The 23,392-nt window shown below is 44.9% G+C and overlaps 1 protein-coding gene across 2 annotated transcripts in view; it reads left to right on the top strand.

Moving 5' to 3' along the window:
- Positions 1 to 8,658: 8,658 nt before the first annotated feature.
- The window catches only part of c1qtnf4 (C1q and TNF related 4), a 29,859-nt gene continuing 15,125 nt past the window's right edge, over positions 8,659 to 23,392 (top strand). Inside the window, exons 1-2 of one of the 2 annotated variants that reach the window (XM_080191626.1) lie at positions 8,659 to 8,780; positions 22,525 to 22,604. The gene's annotated coding sequence lies outside the window, so the exon portion shown is untranslated. The remainder of the gene's footprint in view (positions 8,781 to 22,524; positions 22,605 to 23,392) is intronic. The other variant, XM_080191628.1, reaches the window with a different exon arrangement.

Raw genomic sequence — 23,392 nt, 5'->3', positions numbered from 1 at the left:
GAGTTAAGCAGACAACAAACTATCTTAAAACAGAGAGTATTTTAAGGGCAAATTAAGTATTACAATGAGTTAAAATGGTGAAATGCATCCTTAACCTTCCATTCTTGGTGGTAAAGATAATGATTTTTTACTGATGCTTTCCACATTAATCTTCCCAATGAATATCCGACAGCAGAGGCTTTCTAACATTTCCTCTGAGTAAGGATAGGAAAAGCTATTCATTACCTTGAGAAGCTAAGGAAAAAGAAAGGATTGTTAAAAAGTACTTAAGCTGCTGAAATATTGTTTTTTTCTTGGAGAGAGTGGATGTGAGATTGTATTTGTCAAATACTTTAAATGAGATTCTGTATTAAAGATGTTAGACCCTTTGACAATGAAATAATTCCTCCAAGGCTGGTGTCCCTTCACCAAACCTAGGTTTGTTTACATAGACAGCAACATTCAAACAGGTGCTTCTTCATATAGAGTATAAACCCAGAGTGCCAGTAACCCTGACACTCCTCATTATATACACAGACAGGGCCTCCTGTTTGGCCAAAACATTACTGCCTTAATCAGGGACCTCATATTCTAAGATGTCCACATTGTGGGCCCCATTAAAGTGACTAAAACTGGGGTGCAAATGATCATTCACTGTGTGATAACATGCTAAATTTTACCAAAAAATGGCAGAATTCTTCCCAGTGAGTAAACTTGCAGGTTTCTCTCCAGAGAAACAAGTTGATTTTCTCTCCAGATCTTACTACAAACTACCAAAAAAAAATCAACGGAGCATGTTTCACATCAATATATAGTGGGGGGTTGGTGTTGGGAGGGGCTTCAACTTGCTGGCAAAATGCAGCTATGATGTGGATGTGCTGGCGCTGGACTGGGGTAAACACAGTAAAAAGTCTGACAACACCAGGTTTTAGTCCAATCGATTTATTTGATAGTAAACTCACTAGCTTTCGAGGGGACTCCCTCTTCGTCAGGTGAATGGAGAGTTCTGGCCTCGGACAGAGCATATAAAGCACAGACAGTTTAGAGATTACTGATTAGAATGCGAATCTTTACACCTAACCTGCTGTTCAAGTCCTAAAGTGGCCGATAATGTGTGTGGAAGGAGCACTGATCACAGGTTAAAGAGATGTGTATTGTCTCCAGACAGCACAGTGAGTGAGGTTTTGCAAACCCAGGCAAGTCGACATGTCGCACTATCTGTAACCCCCGTGACTTGCCTGGGTTTGCAAAACCTCACTTACTGTACTGTCTGGAGACAATACACATCTCTTTAACCTGTGATCAGTGCTCCTTCCACTCACATTGTCAGCCACTTTAGGACTTGAACAGCAGGTTAGGTATAAAGATTCGCATTCTAATCAGTAATCTGTAAACTGTCTGTGCTTTATATGCTCTGTCCGAGGCCAGAACTCTCCATTCACCTGACGAAGAGGGAGTTCCCTCGAAAGCTTGTGAGTTTACTATCAAATAAATTGGTTGGACTAAAACCTGGTGTTGTCAGACTTTTTAAAATGCAGCTACACAAAGATAGGCCCACCATCTTTAAAGGGCACCCCGATCTGAACCTGTGAAGACTTCCTGCCCAGCCTGCTGCAGAGGTCTCAAGGACTGCCCTTCCCATCACCAATTGGAGTTGGCCCCACACCATCCTGATCATTAGCCCCTTCTCCCCCCACACCCCTAACAGTCTGAGCCAGCACCCATGCCTACATCTTTGCCTCCACCCCCTCCCTACCCTTCCCCTTTCCTAATGGCCACTATTGGCATTCCTACTCCTCCATTTGCTCCCAATCACCACCGCATTTAAATTAATCCATGCTCCACCCCATGAGACTCCACAGGAACCCACCTCTTGGCATAGGTTGCAGCTGCCAGGTTGCCACCTGTGCCAACATATGCCAATGGGTAGTGCCAGACAACTCTCTGGCCATGTCCATCTCTCCTAAGGACTATACATACCTTTGCTCCCTCCTAGAAGACCCCCTCGACAAGTTCATGTTTAGGTGAACCTGTTGTAAATATAGCAGGGGATTCCATGGCTGTGCTTACCCTGAATCAATAAAATCCTGCCCAAGAGCAACAGACGTTTCCATGGCCCATCCCTTTCTCATTCCGATTCCCTTTGGGGGGCAGTGGAGAAATGGTAAAATTCTGGCCCATACCTAGGAGGGGCCAGGTTAATAATATTTAAATCTATTCAAAAGCATGTAAGGAAGGTTCAATGCCTATCATGGATGTGAACCTGATGGCGATGCAGGGGCTGAGGGGGTTGGGGGGGGCGGGGGATGAGGAAGATCTGAAGTCACTGGCAAGAACTTTGACTTCCAGACGTTGAGCCCCTGCTGACATTTGCATGGATAGCGAATGTGGGTTCAAGATTGTACCATACATATTTCCTACAGAATGTTTGAGTAAATAAGGGTAATTGGTTGTCTTTGTTGGCTTGAGATAAATGCTGGAGAAAAAAAAATCTATAAAGATTCAGAAAAGAAATCTATAAAATGAAATTGGTGAATGCAAATCATCAAGTGGATTTACTGGAAGAGATGTCTATATAAGAAATGATCAAAGATCTTACAGCAGTGGCATCTCACAATGGAATGCTTTGTACAGAAGCTTTGTACAGTGTTCAGAGTTAATTTGTTTCAAAATCATGATTGCAAATATAAATTAATTGTTTTATGTAAATCAAGAGAAGACAATCTGTTTAATCAATATTAGTTGTGTTCAACTTTAGGCAAGTGTTGGACGCTGCCTGGGGGTTAACTTGAAGCCCAATAAATAGTGACAGATAAATTGAAATTTAATGCTATAAATACATGTACAAGTGTGTAAACGTTAGCTCCAGGTTTATCCTTCACAAACTGCCTCATTCATCGGAACATCGGATGTAGGCAAATTCAGCCCTTTGAGCCTGCTCCACCATTTCATCAGGTCATTGCTGATCTCCCTCTGGTCTCAAATCCACCTCTGCACCTGTTCCCCATAACCCTTTAACCCTTTTTTTATTAGAAATATATCTATCTTCTTTTTGAAATCATCCAACATTGCAGGCTCCACCGCGCTAAGGGGCAGCAAGTTCCACAAATTCGTTACCCTCTGCAAGAGGTCGTTTCTCCTCAACTCAGTTTTAAATTACCATCTCTCAACCTATACCTGTGACCTCTTATTCTCAATTGCCCCAATAAGAGGAAACATTTGGTCTACATTTACTTTATCAATTCCTTTTAAAATTTTACATACGTTGATCAGATCCCATTTCATTCATGAATAGGAAACTCTGGTGTAGTATGTCTATTGAACAGTCTCTGAATGTTTGCTGTAAGGCCTGACTTAGCAATGGTGAGGTTTTGTTGGCTTTTTTCTTCATTAGAGGAGATGGTGGTAATTGGAGCTTAATCAACATGGTGTGGCTTCGCTGTGAGAAAAAAGTTATAACAATCTGTCAGTTCCTTCTTCATCACAGAATTTCTTCACTAATTAAATTGACTTCTTAATTCCAAAGATCTTTGAGGTGGTCTTTGGAGAATCTATTCTTCTTTTATTCAGACACAGTCGTATTAGCAGGAGCACTAATCCTACACAGCAGCAATAAAAGGATCATATTACTGACACCAAGCTTATCAGTCTACCCTGGCGGAGCTAAGCTTTCCAATACAATGTTAAATGGTGTTTGAATATAATAAGGTACAAACTGCCTGAGAGTCATCTCAGTGTTGCATTGCAGTCTAAATGTAGGATATCAAAACCCCTATTAGTGCACACAGAGCATAATAAAACTGTTCCGATAAGAATAGAGAACACGTATATATAGGGCACAGCTGTTCAAGGCAGATTGAGAGGAAATGGGCATGTTTAACCCATTGTTTCATGACCCATACACTCGCTTTTGCAACATGTTCCTGGCTGGTCTCCAAAACTCTGCCTTCTGTAAACATGAGGCCACCTAAAACTCCTCTATCTGTGTCCTGGGTGTTTCACAGGAGTGTTATAAAGCTGCTGAAGGTGCAGCCAGCAATTGTGTAGCAATATAAACTGGGGCGAGGGACCAGAATTAGAGCAGCACAAATACTTTGGAAGGATGTGGAGTTGGAGCAACTGACAGAGATAGGGAGGGGTGAGTGCATGGAGGGATTTGAAATGAGATGAAGTTATTAAAATCAAGACGTTCTTTTCAGAGGCCAATGTCAGTCTGAGAAATCGGGAGTGGTAGAGGAATAGGATGTGCTGAGAGTTAAGACACAGGCAAGAAACTGATGAAGATAGCCTAGGCCCTAAGTTTTTACATTTGAATTTGGCACCGGGGAGCATAAGGGGTCTTACCCCAGGTATAGTTCAAGAGACCCACGAGGAAGCTTTTATCAAACAAAGTTTGATAACAGAGTTACAATATAGAAAAAAAAACTTTTACCAATTACAAAATTCAAACATGATACAGTAAAAATCTTAACAGCTAGCTATCTATTTGTTTCAAGTCCAATGTCATCCCACTGACATACATCCCTCTTCAGACTTGGAACAAAAACAAGTATGCTCATGTGATGCTGGATTTGCAGCTTTAACCACCTATGTGAATTGGTCCTTTGAGTGTTGGATCAAATTTCCGAGGCTACCCAGTCTTTGAACTTTCAAAAAGTCTCTGGACATAAGAGCATAAGAAATAGGAGCAGGAGTAGGCCATCTAGCCCTTCGAGCCTGCCCCACCATTCAATAAGATCATGGCTGATCTGAAGTGGATCAGTTCCACTTTCCCGCTTTCTCCCCATAACCCTTAATTCCCTTGCCTACCAAAAACCTATCTACCCATGACCTAAATATATTTAGTGAGGTAGCCTCCACCACTTCAACGGGCAGAGAATTCCAGAGATTCACCACCCTTTGAGTGAAGAAGTTCCTCCTCAACTCCGTTCTAAACTGCACCCCCCCCTTATCTTGAGGCTGTGTCCTCTAGTCCTGCTATCCTTTCTAAGTGGGAAGAATCTCTCTACCTCTACCCTATCCATCCTTTTCATTATCTTATACATTTCTATAAGATCCCCCCTCATCCTTCTAAACCCCAACAAGTACAGACCCAGTCTATTTAGTCTCTCTTCATAGTCCAACCCCCTCATCTCCAGTATCAGCCTAGTGAACCTCCTCTGCACGCCCTCCAAGGTCAAAATATCCTTGCGCAAGTGCGGCGACCAAAACTGCACACAGTACTCCAGCTGCGGCCTCACCAGTGCCCTGTACAGTTGCAGCAAGACCTCCCTGCTTTTATATTCAATCCCCCTCGCTGTAAAGGCCAACATCCCATTCGCCTTCTTGATCACCTGCTGCACCTGCAGACTGGGTTTTTGCGACTCATGCACAAGGACCCCCAGGTCCCTCTGCACCGTAGCATGCTGCAGCTTTTCACCCTTTAAATAATAATCCCTCCTACTATTATTTCTACCAAAGTGGATAACCTCACACTTGCTAACATTGTAAGATGTTGTAACATTGTAACATTGGAGAGAGAGAGAGAGATAGAGATACTTGCCCATTGAAAGGCTGTGAGGTGAATCAGACACTGGTAAAGGGCATACTGAAGGGGAACATTGCAGCCTCGTCATCCATGCAGACCACCAGCTCTCTATAGGCAGCCTCACTGCAATAGGCCAAGAGACCATTCATCAACTAGTGATGTGGCCATGTGCAGGATAGGCTGGCCCTAGAGTGGATTCCACTGTCCAAGCAGACTGCAGTTATGGTATATTAGTATTTGACCTGCAGTGTAGTTTCTTACATTATGCACAGCTGTGAGATATCTTATCGTGTATGCAGCAGTGTGATATCTTATCCTATGTACAGCAGTGAGATATTTTACCCAGTGTAAAGCAATGAGATATCTTACCCTGTATACAGCAGTGTGATATCTTACCCTGTATAGAGCAGTGAGATATTTTACCCTGTGTACAGCAGTGTGATACCTTACCCTTTATACAGCAGTGTGATATCTTACCCCGTATAGAGCAGTGAAATACCTTACCCTGTATATAGCAATGTGATATCTTACCCTGTATATAGCAGTGTGATATCTTACCCTGTATAAACCAGTGTGATATCTTACCTGTGTACTACAGTGTGATATCTTACCCTGTATAGAGCAGTGAGATACCTTACCCTATATACAGCAACGTGATATCTTATCCTGTGTACAGCAGTGTGATATCTTATCCTGTGTACAGCAGTATGATATCTTAACCTGTGTACAGCAGTGTGATATCTTACCCTGTATACAGCAGTGCAATATCTTACCCTGTTTACAGTAGTGTGATATCTTATCCTGTATACAAGCAGTGTGATATCTTATCCCTGTATACAAGGAGTGAGATATCTTACCCTGTGTAGAGCAGTGTGATATTGTACACTATGTACAGCAGTGTGATATCTTACCCTGTATGCAGCAGTGTGATATCTTACCCTATGTACAGCGGTGTGATATCTTACCCTGTGTACAGCAGCAAGATATCTTACTCTGTATGCAACAGTGAAATATCTTACCCTGTGTACAGCAGTGTGATATCTTATCCTGTGTACAGCAGTGTGATATCTTATCCTGTGTACAGCAGTGTGATATCTTACTTGTGTACTGCAGTGTGATATCTTACCCTGCAAAGTGCAGTGAGATACCTTACCCTGTATACAGCAATGTGATATCTTATCCTGTGTACAGCAGTGTGATATCTTACCCTGTATACAGCAATGTGATATCTTACCCTGTATACAGCAGTGTGATATCTTACCCTGTATAGAGCAGTGAGATATTTTACCCTGTGTACAGCAGTGTGATATCTTACCCTGTATGCAGCAGTGTGCAGCAAGATATCTTACTCTGTACGCAACAGTGAAATATCTTACCCTGTGTACAGCAGTGTGATATCTTACCCTGTGTACAGCAGTGTAATATCTTATCCTGTGTACAGCAACGAGATATCTTACTCTGTATACAGCAGTGAAATATCTTACCCTGTATACAGCAGTGTGATATCTTATCCTGTGTACAGCAATGTGATAACTTACCCTACGTACAGAAGTGACGTATCTTATCCCGTGTACAGCAATGTGATATCTTACCCTGTGTACAGCAGTGTGATATCTTACCCTGTGTACAGCAGTGTGATATCTTACCCTGTGTACAGCAGTGTGATATCTTACCCTTTGTACAGCATTTGGGAATGGATATTTTAGTATGGTAAAGAAAAAAAATCAACAGTTTTTCTTACAGAAGGGTGAATATGGGATCTATTGGTTGTACTAAAATATGAGACATAGATGATAACAAATATATAAGGAGAGATTCTCCCAAAAAAATTTCTAAGTGCTGAATTCATGTAAAAACTGGAAAAAATCCTGCTGGTTTTTTCAGCGGGATTTTCAAAATGAATCTTCCATATTCTGTGCATCACAAAGTGTGCGAGCACAAATCACACTGAAAATCACTTGGTGGGGCCTATTCCTGCCTGGGAGACAGGCAGCATAGCATTGAGTGGGCCACTGCGCATGTGCCTATCTGTTAGCGCTGAGATCAACATATGTGCAGTAGCCCTGCACTGCCGGCCTCTCAATCGCTGGCTGCCCTGCAATCCCACATTGCTGCACCTCAGACACCCCCTAACCCCATCATTGCCTCTTGGACCTCTGAGGGCCAGTACCAGTGTTTTCCCTCCACCATCCCAGCCCATCCCAATTTGCCTGAATCTCCTACCCTCCTCACAGCCCTGACCCTCCCACCCCCAACAGCCCCAACCCTTCCTAGCTGTCCCAACTCTCAGCGACCTGGATGCCCAGCCCCAATCACCCTCTGCCCTCCCTCTGCCACCAATCCCAATGCAGAGTGGCAGCGACACCCAAAACCCCACTAATCACCCCCAAAAGCCTTGCCCCCAGTAGACCCTGCCCCCTCTGGCCACACTCCCTTAGCACTGCCTGATGCCTGATGGCAATGTCAAGGCTCCCCTTGGGCATTGGCAGTTTGCCTCTTGGGCAGTGCCACTGTCCAGAGACTTCAGTCCTGGGCCCGTAAAAGAATTGAAACTCAAAATTTCAATATTTAAATCAGCTCCATGCTGGAAATCCACTTCTCCATCTCTCCACCTCTCCATCTCTCCACCTCTCCATATCTCCATCACTCCACCTCTCCATCTCTGCACCTCTCCACCTCTCCTCTTCTCCATCTTTCCATCTCTCCACCTCCCCAAATTTCCACCTCCCCATCTCTCCACCTCTCCAACACACTTCACTCCTTTAAGACACTCCTTAAAACCTAGTTCTCTGGGCAAGTTTTTAGTACGTGTTGTTGATATTGCTGCTGCCATGCAGATACTATACTCAATACAAGCCATATGTTGCTGTTATCTATTTCAGAGGCAAGTTGTCTATCAAACCATCAGTCACCCTGAGCCTGTATAACGTCTGCATTCCAGCTACAACATATTGCACTTTCTCATTGCTGTTTTTATAGGGAATGTGCAGCCTGATTAAGAAAAGCAATGGAAATACTATGCAGCATTGTCACTGATTTTGTCACAATTGTTGTCCCTCATAGTTCCCCTTCTTTAATGCTAGCGCCCCCTCTGCTCCGTGCTGGCTCCAAACACATAGCAGTGACAGTACAGTTTGCACGGTGTACAGCAGCACTGACTGCATGTGTAAGGGTGAGCTTCACTCTCCCTCTTCTCACACAACGGGAATCTTAAGAGAGATTTAACACGAACCTCAAAGTAATTTTGAAACGCCACGGACGCACACTCCCTGAGGTAAGAGAACAGAAACAAATAAGACGCATAGAGCAGCTTTTGGGCATCTTGGTAATCTTCAGGTAATAATTCTGCCCACAGCAGTTAGATCTCTTTGTAGATCTATCAATGTCAATCCGAGGCAGGTGAGAACAGAATGCTGAATGGCAGTTCAGGGAGCAATCAACTGCCTTTTTAGATATTGAATGAAATAAGATTTCTTTCTGCATCCTCTTCAGTGTGTATATAATGCAGGGCAATGTAGGAATACAATCCTCAGAGAGGCTGAGTGTGACTGTGATCACTGGATACAGAATCAGAGAGACTGAGACTGTCTGTGATCACTGGATACAGAATCAGAGGGGCTGAAACTCTGTGTGATCACTGGATACAGTCCTCAGACAGGCTGAGACTGTGATCATTGGGAATGTGGGGAGGGTATCAGTGAAGCATTCTGTAATCCTCCCAGATATCAATAAGAAGACACCAGTGTTGTTTAACAAGGACTCCAGTGTGCTGCAAAGAGTTCATATTACTGTCAATTTAGAAACTGGTTCTATTAATTAGAACAAAAGTGAAAGGTTTCCTCTTCCAGCCCTCTCTCTGATCCTTTCTCATCCTCTGTCACTTGCTTTTACCACGCACATTTTCTCCTTTCTCTCAACCAGTCTGCTGCCTGTGTTCTTTGTTCCCCTGAGCCTCAATCTAGCTCTTCAGACAGCAGCGTGGATTTATCAATAGCGCAGGAAAACATCCTGGCAGAGGCGGAGGCTGCTAAATGTAAAGGAGACAAATCTCTTCCTTTTCATCTCTATCCTCTTCAGTCTCAATCCACCTTTCCCTCTCCACCTCTTCCCGTTCTCTCTGCATTCTTCTTTCCATTCACCCTTTCTCTTCCTTTATTTGTATCCTCTCTCCCCCTGTTTCCTCAGTACTCTCACTCCTCTAGCCCCCCACCCCTCCTATCCTTCCTCTCTCCTTTACCTCTTGTTTCTCCCTCTCCTATTTCCTTCACATTCAGTTCCACCTCTCAGCTCTTTTATCTTTTGATTGGATTCCCATCCTGTATTTTATGTTGATATTATTGATGACCTTTGATCAACACTGAGCTTGTGTGAGTCAGAGCATCTATTGCTCTGATGGGCTTTGGAACAGAGTCAAGATTTCGGTGGAAAATGTGAAACAAGAAGCTGAAAGCGAATGTGATGAAGATGCTCTTTAATTTCATTTTAATCTCTTAAGCCCCCAGCTCGACAGATAACTAGCAACATAATGTTGTTCAGATGAAGGTTTATTGTGTGTTAAAATGGGGGTGGGGATGATGATTCTCTATTGATTAATACAGGTCGTGACTATAAATGAAACGGAATATCTGGAGCTTTTGTTCTGTTAGAATTGCCCGTATCTGTAGTGAACGATCTAGGGTCATAGAGTCATAGAGGTTTATAGCATGGAATCAGGCCCTTCGGCCCAACTTGTCCATGCTGCCCTTTTTTTTAAATCGCTAAGTTAATCCCAATTGCCCACATTTGGCCCATATCACTCTATACCCATCGTATCCATGTAACTATCTAAATGCTTTTTAAAAGACAAAATTGTACCCATCTTTACAACTACCTCTGGGAGCTTGTTCCAGACACTCACCACCTTCTGTGGTTCAGTGTCTCTGTATCCATGTGTATCTCATTGATCTCTCTCTATCACTGTTTACAGCCCACTCTTCACTGATCTGTTTTTCTCTGTTAGGAATGAGTTTTAAAGTTTTCTCATTTTTCTGTGTGAATGGCACTCATCCATCAAGCTGTCAGTGCAATCTGCACCTTTCCCCTTCCCAATCCTGTCCCAGAAGTACGCCAATCTCACTCAATTGAAAGCAGCCAATTGGTATGTCACTCTGCCCACCGACTCTCTTTCTCACCTCCCTCGAACAGTTTAGGGCCATTAGTCACCAGCACTGCACAACACGCCCTAACTATAGCAATGCAGTGACAGTATGTCTGCTCACAGCCTTGTCAAAGCCCTGGAATAATCACCTCACTGGTACACTGGGAAGTTCACAACCAGGCGACTAGCCCCTTGCCAGCTTGAGGGACAGTTTGCCCATTGATACCTCAGCAATCCAAAGAATAGGAGGAAACACTGCCATTGCCCGAGAACAGTGACTGTGGCAATGGAAATGCAACCAGTCCAGTCACAGCATTGACCTAGAAACAGGATGTGGGACAGGGGTAGACATGATTCTCCCATCCCAACCCACTCCTCTGGCGGGTCGGGGTGGAAATGTGTGTCGCTGGCCTTGTTCCAGGATTTGTGCATGTACCGGAAACGCATGCGCACCTCCCAGAGCTGGAGAGCAGTCGGAGGCCAGACCACGCTGAAGACTAGCGGGAAGGCAGGTTAATAATTTGAATCTGTTTTTAATGTATTTCAAATATATTTTCAATGTAATTATCGGGAACTTATTGGTCCCAATCGAATCTCCCACTTTGCCAGGAGCACTTCTTTCCAGCGGGGTTCAGACTAGTTCCCCACCTTCGGGGAGCTACCAGGAGACCCCGCCAGAATGAAGGATGGGGCAATCAGAGCCCCTCAGGGGATTGGGCGGCAGGGGGTGGTGCCCCCGGACATGGGCATTCTGACCGTGCTAGCATGTGCCCCTGGCATTGCCGAAGGGGCAAAGTGTCCATGCCCGGGGGCAGCTCGGCACTGCCCATCATGCATTGAGCAATGCCTGGGGAGGGGTGGGCCTATTGTGGGTGGGGCCTACGTACAATCGGTGGGGGTGGTCTTACTGCCACTCTGCATGGCAATCGGCCTGGGATGGAGTGAGGGCAGTGATTGGGGCGGGCTGGGGGTGTGTGGTCTTCCAGGGGAGGGGGGGGGCTGCCTCTGGGAGGGGGTCTGACCCCAGGGAGGTTGTCCGCGGGGGCAGGGCCTGCTGGTGTGGGGGGGGGTAGGGGGAATCGCCACTACTGGGGGCAGGGGGTTGGGGGACGGGGCTGTGCATTTGGGTGCTCTGGGCAGGGGGGTGGGGGGTGTCAGGGCTGGCCGGACCACGATCAGGCCACGGGGAGGCTGGAGGGACAGCACTGAGGGGATCCCGGGCTGGCCAGCGAATGGGGAGACTGACAGATCGGGACCACTGCGCATGCGCAGAGTTCCCAAACTGTCAAACTCTGGCACGAATATGCTCCGCCACCATGCATTTTTAATGAGATTCTTGACTGGGACGTCTGCAGTGCACAGAGTGTGGAAATTCAGGTGAGAAGCTGAACTGACAAAACAGTCGTGACTTAGAATTGTTTTCCTGCCAATTCAGCACTTTTGTGAGAATCGCAGCCTTAGTTTCATTTCACCAATAGATTTGAGGGGCAGCTCTGTGAGGAGATCAACACTGACACACAGAAAGGAAATAATTCAAACTTCATGGATGATAAAATTGGCCAAGTGATGGAAAGTTCTTGAATATGTACATACTATAGAATCCAGCCCAACCTAGCCTAGCCCAACCCAGCCCAGCCCTGCACAGCCCAGACTGGCCCAGCCCAGCCCAGCCCTGCACAGCCCAGACTGGCCCAGCCCAGCCCAGCCCTGCACAGCCCAGACTGGCCCAGCCCAGCCCAGCCCTGCACAGCCCAGACTGGCCCAGCCCAGCCCAGCCCTGCACAGCCCAGCCCAGCCCAGCTCAGCCCAGCCCAGCTCAGCCCAGCCCTGCCCAGCCCAGACCAGCCCAGCCCAGCTCAGCCCAGCCCTGCTCAGCCCAGCCCAGCTCAGCCTAGCCCAGCCCAGCCCTGCCCAGCCCTGCCCAGCCCAGACCAGCCCAGCCCAGACCAGCCCAGCCCAGATCAGCCCAGCCCACACCAGCCCAGTGCAGCCCAGCCTAGCCCCTATTGACCCAGCCCAGCTCAGTCCAGCCAAGCCCAGCCCCACCCAGCCCAGTCTAGCCTGCTCGGTCCAGCCCAGCCTGGCCCAGCCCCGCCCAGTCCAGCCCACTTGGTCCAGCCCAGCCTGGCCCAGCCCCGCCCAGTCCAGCCCAGCCTGGCCCAGCCCAGTCCAGCCCAGACTCGATCCAGCCCAGCCTGGCCCAGCCCCGCCCAGTCCAGCCCGCTTGGTCCAGCCCAGCCTGGCCCAGCCCAGTCCAGCCCAGCCCAGCCCCACCCAGCGCAGCCCAGCCCAGTCCAGCCTGCTCGGTCCAGCCCAGCCTGGCCCAGCCCTAGCCAGTGTCCCCTGTCAATTGGACATTGCTTCTGGCACTGCTCTGGAACAATGCCAGGAGTGTCCTCTGTGGAACTCCATGGAGGAGGTCCCCATTATTTGTGGGATGGCGATTGCCCATGTCCATGGGGTGGGGGAGTTCCCATGTCCACATTGGGGGATGGGGTCTGTGTGTGTGTGTTTTGGGGGGGTTCCTGTATTTTCCATTGGAGTTCAGGACCCCAATCTCAGGATTCCTGGCATTGCTGTATTTTCCCTGGCTCTGCCCTGCCATGGTGTGGGCTGTGCTGCAGATTATTTTGCATAGAGTGGGAGAAAAACTGGCTTTGCACATGGCCTGCAATATACTGGTTTTCTCACCTCAGCCAGCACTCTGCGCAGTAAATAGAAAATTCTAGCAAATATATTTAATTCATTCATGAGAGGTGGACATTTTTGGCTGGGCCAGCATTTATTGCCCATCTCCAATTGCGTTTGCTAGGTCATTTCAGAGGCAGTTAAGAGTCAACCACATTACTGTGGAGTTACATGAAGGCCAGACCAGGTAAGAGTGACAGATTTCCTCTCCTAAAGGACATTAGTGAATCAGATGGGTTTTTATGACAATCAACAAGTTTTTGTAGTCATAAGTAGTCTTCTAAATCTCAGATTTTTATTGAATTTATATTTTACCATCAGCCGTGGTGGGATTCGAACCTGGATTCCCAGAGCACTACCATGAACTATTAGTTCAGTAACAATACCACTACTTCATCATCTCCTCACTCTAAATGTGCTCACATGAGAACTGTAGATGGGTGTAAAGCTGAAAGACTCATCCATCCGCAGCAGAGCTATGTGTGTGTGTTGTGCTCAAAAGCAAAAGTGAAATGAAAACAGGATCACGTGACACATCTCTTTTTGAGTGAAGTCATGCTGCAATCTCAGAGGCATATCCAAGGCATATTAGAACAGTAAATACTTGAGACTCAAACATTGATTTTTGCTGTAATCTAACTAATTACAGCTTGCCAACTCAAAAATGCCCCATTTATTCCTTCTTTCTGTTCAATGTTTACTGACCTCTCTTCAATCCGTGCTAATATATGCCCTCTCACGATCCAATGTTCCTAATTTTGAGTAGTAACCTTTTTGAAAATCCAAACACAAGACATTGACTGGTTCTCTTTTAGCTATCTTACTAGTTACATTTTCAAAAAAACTCGAAGAGATTTGTCAAACAGGACCTGCTTTGTATCAATCTATGTTGACACTTTAATCTTGTAATGATTTTCTAAGTACCATGTTATCACATTCCTAATAATGGATTCTAGCATTTTGCCTACTACGAATGTTAGACTTACTGTCCTATAGCTTGCCACTTTCTCTTTTATCCATCTTGAATAGTGAGATTATCTTTTCTGCTTTGCAATCCATGGAAGCGCCTCTCAAATCCAGGGAGTTCTAAAAGATCAAAGCCACCAAATCCATTATCCCTGTGGCTACCCCTTGTAAAACCCTAGGTTGAAGGTCTTCAGCTCTGGAGGGTTTGATGGCACTTAGTCCATTCATTCCTCCAGTACTATTCGCTGACATATCCAGATTTCTTTAAGTTCCTCAGTGTAGTTAGACTCTTCCTTATTATTTCCAAAATACTTTTCTAATTCTACCATGAAGGCACAGATAGTCTTGCTCTGCTGTTTCATTATTTCTATCCGAATTATATTCATCTCTGCTTCTAATGGGCTTATGTTTACTTTCACTCATCTTTTCCTGTTTACATTATTATAGAAGTATTGAGGGAGGTGGTGGCATAATGGTATTGTTACTGGACTCATATACAAAATCCCTGGGGACTCGGGTTCAAATCTCACCAGGGCAGATGGTGAAGGTTGAATTCAATAAAAGAAATCTGAGCTGAAAAGTCTAATGATGGCCATGAAATCATTGTTGATTGTTGTAAAAACCCATCATGGTGGCACAGTAGTTAGCACTGCAGTCTCAGGGACCCGGGTTCGATTCCCGACTTAGTTCATGGTCTGTGTGGAGCTTGCATGTTCTCCCCGTGTCTGCGTGGGTTTACTCCATGTGCTCCGGTTTCCCCCCACAGTCCAAAGACATGCTGGTTAAGTTTATTGGCAATGCTAAATTCTCCCTCAGTGTACCCAAACAGGTGCCAGAGTGTGGTGACTAGGGGATTTTCACAGTAACTTCAATGCGGTGTTAATGTAAGTGTACTTGTGATAATAATAAATAATAATAATAAATACATTTTAAACTAATGTTCTTTAGTGAAGGAAATCTGCCGTCCCTACCTGGTCTGGTCTACGTGTAGCTCCAGGCTCACAGCAATGTGGTTGACTCTTAACTGTTCCCTCAAAGGCAATTCGGGATGGACAATTAATACTGGCCCAACCAACGATACCCATATTACATGAATGAATAATAAAAACTATCAGAATTTGTGTCTTTTGTTCTGTTGTTGAATTCTAAAATCCTCCCTATCCTCTTGCTCAATAATCTGTTGGCAAGATTATAAACGGCCTCTATGATCTTCATCTAACTTCAACTGCTCTTGTTAAACCAATGGGACGGGGTGGGGGGTGATGGAGCATTATTTTTTCCGTAGGGTTGTTGGGATTTAAAGGAATGCACATTTGTTGCACTTTTCTTTTTGCATTTTCATCTCTTCAGCAAGTGATAAACAGAGCTAAGCAACCCCACAACTACTGGAGCAGATCTAAGCTCTGCAATCCTTCCACATCCAGTCGTGAATGGTGGTGGACCATTAAACAACTCATTGGAGGAGGAGACAAATAAACCCATCCTAAATGAGGGAGGAGCCCAGCACATCAGTGCAAAAGATAAGGCTGAAGTATTTGCAACAATCTTCAGCCAGAAGTGCCAAATGGATGATCCACCTCGGCCTCCTCCAGTGCCCCTAACAACTTTGATACCAGTCTTCAGCCAATTCGATTCACTCCACATGATATCATGAAATTGTTGGAGGCACTGGATACCACAAAAGCAATGGGCCCTAATAACATTCCAGCTTGTGCTCCAGAACTTGCCACTCCCCCATCCAAGCTCTTCCAGTACAGTCACAACACTGGCATCCACTCAACAATGTGTAAAATTGCCCAGGTATGTCCTATATACAAAATGTGGAAATGCTGGCGTTGGACTGGGGTGAACACGGTAAGGAGTCTCACAACACCACGTTAAAGTCCAACAAGTTTCAGGATAAAGCAGCAACTCGTTTAACTTTAACCTGGTGTTGTGAGACTTCTTACTGTCTATACACAAAAAGCAGGAGAAATCCAACCCAGTCAATTATCACCCGATCAATCTACTCTCAATCATCAGTAAAGTGATCAAAGGGGTCATCGACAGTCCTATCAAGCAGCACCCGCTCAGCAATAACCTGCTTAGTGACGTCCAGTTTGGGTTCTTCAGGGTCACTCAGCTCCTGACCTCATTACAGCCTCGGTTCAAACATGGACAAAAGAGCTGAATTCCAGAGGTGAGGTGAGAGTGACAGCCCTTAACACTTGCATTCAACCGAGTGTGGCATCAATGAGCCCAAGTGAAATTAGAATCAATAGCTATCAGGGGGCAAACCCTCCGCAGTTGGAGTCATACCTGGTACATAAGAAGATGGTTGTGTTTGTGCAGGGTCAGTCATCTCAGATCCAGGACATCTCTGCAGGAGACCCTTAGGGCAGTGTTCTAGGCCCAACAAATCTTCAGCTGCTCCATCAATGATCTTCCTTCGTCGTAAGGTCAGAACTGGGGATGTTTGTTGACAATTGCACAATATTCAGCACCATTCGCGACTCCTCAGATACTGAAGCAGTTCATGTTCAAATGCAACAGGATCTGGACAATATCTAGGCTTGGGCTGACAAGTGGCAAATAACAGTCGCGCCACACAAATTCCAGGCAATGACCATCACTAATAAGAGACATTCTAACCACTGCTCTTTGACACTCAATGCTGTAACCAGCACTGAATCCCCCACTATCAACATCCTTGGGATGATCATTGACCAGAAAATCAGCTGGACTCGCAACATAAAAACAGTGGCTACAAGAATAGAAGCTAGGAATACTGCAGCAAGTAACTTACCTCCTGACTCCCCAAAGCCTATCCACCATCTACAAGGCACAAGTCAGGAGTGTGATGGAATATTCCCCACTTGCCTGGACGGGTGCAGCTCCAACAACACTCAAGAAGCTCGATACCATCCAGGGTAAAGCAACCGCTTGATTGGTACCACATCTACAAACATCCATTCCCTCCACCTTCGACACTCAGTAGCAGCAGTGTGTAGTATCTACAAGATGCATTGTAACAATTCACCAAAAATCCTTAGATAGCATCTCCCAAACCCATAAACACTTCTATCTAGAAGAACAAGGGCCGCAGATAATTGGGAACACCACCACCTGCAAGTTCCCCTCCAAGCCACTCACATCCTGCCTTGGAAATATATCACTGTTCCTTCACAGTGGCTGGGTCAAAATCCTGGAATTCCCTCCCTCATGGCATTGTGGGTAACCCACAGAACATGGAGTGCAGAGATTCAAGGCAGTAGCTCACCACCACCTTGTCATGGGCAAGTAGGGATGGGCAATAAATGGTGGCCAGCCACCAACCGCCCATGACCCACGAATGAATAAAAAAATTCAGGGCATTGCCTGGCCATGACCCATTCTCCTGAGGGTTATACTTATTTTTACGACCCACCCCCGCCGCCAGTTGTAAACTGCGGCAATGTGATGTCACAATGGCAAGATGTCAACATATGGGAGGAGGTGGGGGGGGGGGCAATATTTGGCAAGGTGGCGGGGTAATAAAATTTAACATTCAAATTCATGCAAAGCATGTTCATGCCCATTATGGACATCAAACCTGGGCTCAAGATCTGATCCATTATTTCTGTATGCATTGCTGTCATATTTTCTCGACAGTTTCACAGTGGAAGAGCTTGTGATAGAATCCATAGAGTCCCTACAGTGCAGAAGGAGGCTATTCAGCCCATTGAGTCTGCACTGACCAAAGTCCCGCTCAGACCCTATTGCCCATAACCCCATGCATTTACCCTAACTAGTCTCCCTGACACTAAGGAGCAATTTAGTATGGCCAATCCACCTCACCCACACATCTTTGGGCTGTGGGAAGAAACCAGAGGACCTGGAAAAAATCCACGCAGACACAGGGAGAATGTGTAAACTCTACACAGACAGTGACCCAAGCTGGGAATAGAACCCAGATCCCTGGGGCTGTGAGGTAGCAATGCTAACCACTGTGTCGCCCAAAAATATTGTATAAGGAGACACAAAGCTTTACAAATATTGCTATTTATTGATTATGTCAAAAACATTTATCAATAAATGATTACCTACTGCATCCAAAACAATATGATTTGATTTATTATTATCACATGTATCAGCATACAGTGAAAAGTATTGTTTCTTGCGCCCTGTACAGACAAAGCTTACCGTTTATAATGAAGGAAATGAGAGAGTGCAGAATGTAGTGATACAGTCAAAGAAAGATCAACTTAATGCAAGGTAGGACCATCCAAAAGTCTGACAACATCAAGGAAGAAGCTGTTCTTGAGTTGGTTCGTATGTGACCTCAGACTTTTGTATCTTTTTCCTGACGGAAGAAGATGGAAGAGAGAATATCTGGGGTGTGTGGCTGCTTTGTCGAGGCAGTGGGAAGTATAGACAGAGTCAATGGATGGAAGGCTGGTTTGTGTGATGGATTGGGCTACATTCATGACATTTTGTTTCTTGCAGTCTTGGGCAGAGAAAGAGCCATACCAAGCTGTGATACAACCAGAAAGAATGCTTTCTATGGTGCATCTGTAAAAGTTGGTGAGAGTCGTAGCTGAATTTATGCCAAATTTACTGAGTCTTCTGAGAAAGTAGACGCATTGGTGGGCTTTCTTAACTATAATGTCAGCATGGGGAGACCAGGACAGGTTGTTGGTGATCTGGATACCTAAAAGCTTGAAGCTCTCCACCCTTCCTACTTCATCCCTGTTGATGTAGACAGGGGCATGTTTTCCTTTACGCTTCCTAAAGTCAATGACAATCTCCTTCATTTTGTTGACTTTGAGGGAGAGATTATTGTCCCAACACCAGTTCAACAGATTGTCTATCTCATTTCTGTACTCTGTCTCGCCATTGTTTGAGATCTGACCCACTACTGTGGTTAATCAACAAATTTGAAAATCGAATTAGAGGGGAATTTGGCCACACAGTCAAAGGTGTATAAGAAGTACAAGTAGGGGGCTGAGAACACGCCTTGTGGGGCACTGATGTTGAGGATGATTGTGGCGGAGCCTATCCTTACTGACTGTGAGTTAGGATGTTCAGGATCTAGTCGTAGAGGGAGGAGCTGGGGCCCAGGCCACGGAGTTTGGAGATGAGTTTTGTGGGAGTAATGGTGTGGAAGGCTGAGCTATAATCAATAAATAGGAGTCTGACATAGGTGTCCTTGTTATCTAGATGTTCTAGAGTTGAATGCAGGGTCAGGGAAATGGCATCTGCTGTGGACCTGTTGTGGCAATAAGCAAACTGTAGTGTATCCAGGAAATCCAGGAGGCAGGAATTGATTTGTGCCATGGCTAACCTTTCGAAGCATTTCATAATGATGGACGTCAAAGCCACTGGACAATAGTCATTAAGGCACCCTGCTTGGCTTTTCTTTGGTACTGAGATAATGGCTGTCTTCTTGAAGCAGATTGTTGTGAAGAGAAGCTGAAGATGTCTACGAATACCCCTAACAGCTAACTGCACAATATCTGAGTGCTCCTCTGGGTACCCCATCGGGCCAATCGTTTTCCATGGGTTAATCTTCGAGAAAGTTGCTCTGACATCTGTAATGGTGACGTCAGATATAGACTCATCCAGAGCTTTTGAACACCCCCTTACTCAAAACATCTTTTCCACATCTACCCCACTGAACCTCTTCATAATCTTAAAAACCTCCATTTGACTACCCCTTAGAATTTTACCCAGAGAAAGGGAGATCCAACTTTCTAGAATATTCCACACTTTCTGTTCTGGATTTACAATTATTATTATATGATTTCTACTAATCATTCTCTATATCCTCAATGTCACTCAAAATCTCCCCAGGAGCAGGTTCTGTATCTACACCCATTTCTTATGTCTGTTCATTCTGGAATATTTCCTCCACTATCTCTGTTGTAGCTCTCTTCATTGTCAGTAGCTACAGTGTTTGCTGCAACGTTCACAATTTTGCGAAAGTCTGCATTCCAAGTTCTTTCTCCTTCAGCTAAAATGAGATTTGTTGATCATCTCTCTCAGCTGTGATGTATGTTAAGAAGTGTTTTGATTTGGTCACTGTCCCCATCAGAATATGATGTGGAGATGTGGAGAACACCATCCACCAGGTACACGATACGTACACTTGCAACTCGGCCAAAGTTGTCTACCTGATAGGTTACAGGAAAGGATGTCCCGAGGCATGGCACATTGGGCAGACCATGCAGACGATACGACAATGGATGAATGAACACCACTCGACAATCACCAGGCAGGAGTGTTCTCTTCCTGTTGGGGAACACTTCAGCAATTACAGGCATTCAGCCTCGGATCTTTCGTTTAGGGTTCTCCAAGGTGACCTTCATGACATACGACAACGCAGAATCGCTGAGCAGAAACTGATAGAAAGTTCTGCGCACATGAGGACGACCTCAACCGGGATCTTGGGCTCATGTCAGACTATTTGTAACTCTACCACTTGCCTGGGCTTCCAACATGTCACTAACTGTCCTGTCTGGAGACGATACACAATCCTCGTGCCACTTACAATTTCTGTACCTTTAAGATTTGATTACCTGTAAAGACTCGCATTCGAATCATTATTTTGTAAATTGAGTTTGAGTCTTTATACGCCCTGTTTGTGAACAGAACTCCCACTCACCTGATGAAGGAGCAACGCTCTTTGGCTTGTGGCTTGTGCTACCAACTAAACCTGTTGGACTTTAACCTGATATTGTGAGACTTCTTACTGTGCCCATCAGAATATTCAGTGGGTCAGATAGCTTAGTGAAAAGTGTAAGTCTACCAGTTACACAAGACATTAAAGAAAGCTTTTCATTTTTCCACACAACATTCACTAACCACTGATCAACTGTCAATGATTTTCTAGCTCCGTCTACTTATGGTGTGCTGGTTCTAATTGCATTCTCTCACCTGCTATCAACTTCTTGCTTTTCACTCTAGCCTCTTCGTTGTCACAGGGTCTGTGTGACACTTGTCATCCTCCTTTACCAAGTAATAACATTGGGTCAGGCCTTACCTCAACAGAGAAAATGAGAAAAAACTAATGAAATGTGAAGAAATGACAGGGATTTATGACGTGAATTATTTCTTGGAATGTATGGAGGAGTTGGTTAAAACATGCCTGAGTGAGAGAGTCAACAGGCACACAGTACAGGCAAGGCCATGAAAAACCCTGCCAGGAGACCAAAGGCCCCAACTTGGGCTGATTAGATATCAACTCCCCTACAACTCAATTCTTTCATCCAAATATAATCCCAACAAGGTTAGTTCAGATATAGAATAACAGATACCTGGGAGTGAATTAGAGACTGGAATCTAACCGAGAGTTTCAGGGTGGTTTATATGTAGAATAACAGATACCCAGAGGTGAGATACAGACTAGAATCTAACTGATGTGTCAGCGTTCTTTATATATAGAATAACAGATACACGGGAGTGAGCTACAGACTGGAATCTAATCGATGTGTCTGGATGATTTGTATATGGAATAACAGATACCCGGGAGTGAGTTACAGACTGTAATCTAATTGACATGTCCGGGTGATTTGTATATAGAATATCAGATACCTGGGAGTGAGTCACAGACTAGAATCGAACCAATGTGTCTGGGTGGTTTATATGTAGAATAACAGATACAAGGAAGTGAGTTACAGACTGGAATCTAAATGAGTGGTTCAGGTGATTTATGTATTGAATAACAGATACCCAGGAATGAGTTACAGGCTGGAATCTAATCAAGATGTTTGGTTGGTTTATATATTGGATTATATACCCGGAAGTGAGTTACAGACTGGAATCTAATAGAGGGGTGCAGTTTTAAGTTTTAAAGTTTATTCATTATTGTCACAAATAGGCTTACATTATCACTGCAATGAAGTTACTGTGAAAATCTCCTTGTTGCCACATCTGGCGCCTGTTCGGGTACACTGAGGGAGAAATTAGCATGGCCAATGCACCTAACTTGTACATCTTTGGACAGTGGGAAAAAAACCAGAGCACCCGGAGGAAACCTACGCAGACACGGGGACAATGTGCAAACTTCACACAGTCACCCAAGCTAGGATTCAAACCTGGGCCCCTAGCACTGTGTTAATCACTGTGTCACCATGCAGTGGGTTTTTATTTAGAGAAATGGTAGCTTGGATTGAATTACAGGCTGGAATCTAATGTAGGTGTTTGGGAGGTTTATACAGAGAATATTTAGATATTTTGATGCTGTTATCTTTTTAATTTCTTCTGATAGCTTGTCCAATCCGCGATCATCAGCTTTGTATTCAACCAGATTCTGTGAATTGCTGCCACCTTCTGGACATTAAAAGCAAGGCAAGAATACTGGACAAACGTTTCAGTTGTATTTGTGTGAGTCGGTGTCTTTGTGTGAGCATGTGTGAATGTGTTTTTGTCTGTGTGTGTGGGTATGTATTTGTGTTTGTCTGTCTGAGTGTCAAGCTGTGTAATTGTGGGCTTGTGTGGGTGTTTATGTGTCTGTGTGTATGTATTTGTGTCTATCTGTGGGTCTCTGTGTGTCTCTTTGTTTGTGTGTTCATTTCTGTGTGTCTGTATGTGTATCTGTTTTGGTGTGTGTCTGTGTGTTTGTATCTGTGTGTGCATGTCTGTGTGTGGCTGTGAGCAAGTCTGTTTCTGTGTGTACCTATTCATGTATCTGTGTGTGTGTGTGCGTCTGTCTCTGTGTGTCTGTGTGAACATAGAACATTACAGCGCAGTACAGGCCCCTCGGCCCTCGATGTTGCGCTGACCTGTGAAACCTATCTAAAGTCCATCTAACCAACACTATTCCAATATCATCCATATGTTTATTCAACGACTATTTAAATGCCCTTAATGTTGGCGAGGCCACTACTGTTGCAGGCAGGGCATTCCACGCCCTTACTATTCTCTGAGTAAAGAACCTATTCTGACATCTGTCCTATTTCTATCACCCCTCAATTTAAAGCTGTGTCTCCTCGTGCTAGCCATCTCCATCCGAGGAAAAAGGCTCTCACTGTCCACCCTATCTAATCCTCTGAACATCTTATATGCCTCTATTAAGTCACCTCTTAACCTTCTTCTCTGTAACGAAAACAGCCTCAAGTCCCTTAGCCTTTCCTCAT

This window comes from Carcharhinus amblyrhynchos, chromosome 6 (genome assembly GCF_965287045.1).
Source record: "Carcharhinus amblyrhynchos chromosome 6, sCarAmb.v2.hapA, whole genome shotgun sequence".
Taxonomy (NCBI): Eukaryota; Metazoa; Chordata; class Chondrichthyes; order Carcharhiniformes; family Carcharhinidae; genus Carcharhinus; species Carcharhinus amblyrhynchos.
The sequence above is the reverse complement of the archived record's forward strand: the minus strand, read 5'-3'. Positions and strand labels throughout refer to the sequence as shown.